This window comes from Myotis brandtii, unplaced genomic scaffold (genome assembly GCF_000412655.1).
Source record: "Myotis brandtii unplaced genomic scaffold, ASM41265v1 scaffold575, whole genome shotgun sequence".
NCBI lineage: Eukaryota > Metazoa > Chordata > Mammalia > Chiroptera > Vespertilionidae > Myotis > Myotis brandtii.
In genome coordinates this window covers 185,105-186,137 of record NW_005370153.1, presented here as the reverse complement: position 1 = coordinate 186,137, position 1,033 = coordinate 185,105, and positions in this window count along the sequence as shown.

The following is a 1,033-nucleotide window of genomic DNA, read 5'->3' as shown; positions in this document are numbered from 1 at the left end:
ATGAAGGGGGTGTGACTAGCTGCAAACAGCCATCAGCCCATCATCCAGGCTGGCCAGGCACCCAAGTGGGACCCCCACCCTGATCACCCTTCAGGGCAAACCAGCCGGCCCCCACCCATGCACCAGGCCTCTATCCTATATAGTAAAAGGGTAATATGCAAACTGACCCTAACAGCAGAAAGACTGGGAATGACTGGTCACTATGACACACACTGACCACCAGGAAACAGATGCTCAATGCAGGAGCTGCCCTCTGGTGGTCAGTGAGCTCCCACATGGGGGAGCACTGCTCAGCCACAAGCCAGGCTGATGGCTGCCAGTACAGCGGTGGTGGTGGGAGCCTCTCCTGCCTCCTCAGCAGCGCTAAGGATGTCCAACTGCAGCTTAGGTCTGCTCCCTGCTGGCAAGTGGACATCCCCCTAGGGCTGCCGGGCTGCCAGAGGGATGTCTGATTGCCAGCTTAGGCCCAATCCCCTGGGGAGCAGGCCTAAGCCAGCAGGTGGACATCCCTCGAGGGGTCCCAGACTGCGAGAGGGCACAGGCCGGGCTGAGGGACCTCCCCCCCACCCGAGTGCACAAATTTTTGTGCACCGGGCCTCTAGTAGTATATAACCTTGTATTTATTTGTATATATATGGTTTTCTTCCCAAACTAGATGGTAAATATATTTAAGTTAGTGACTTTGTTTTTATTTTTTAAATCCATTAAAATACCTACCATAGTTTCTTATACATGGTAGGAGGTCAAATGTATTTATTGATTGTGCAAGAAAGAGATTAGTAATGGGACATGGCATCTTTAGTAATTCCTACCTCTAGTTGTGTGGTATCAAAATTTATTTCAATGTCTGCAAATAAGCACTTAGCTTCCGCCACCTTCTTCTTCTTTTTTTTTTTTAACAGTCTTGATTTTTTTTCTATTAACTCACGTACTTTATTTATTTATTTTTATTTATTTTAAATTTTGTGTTTTATTGCTTAAGTATTACAAAGGGTATTACATATGTCTCCTTTTTTTTCCCCCTTGACCTTTC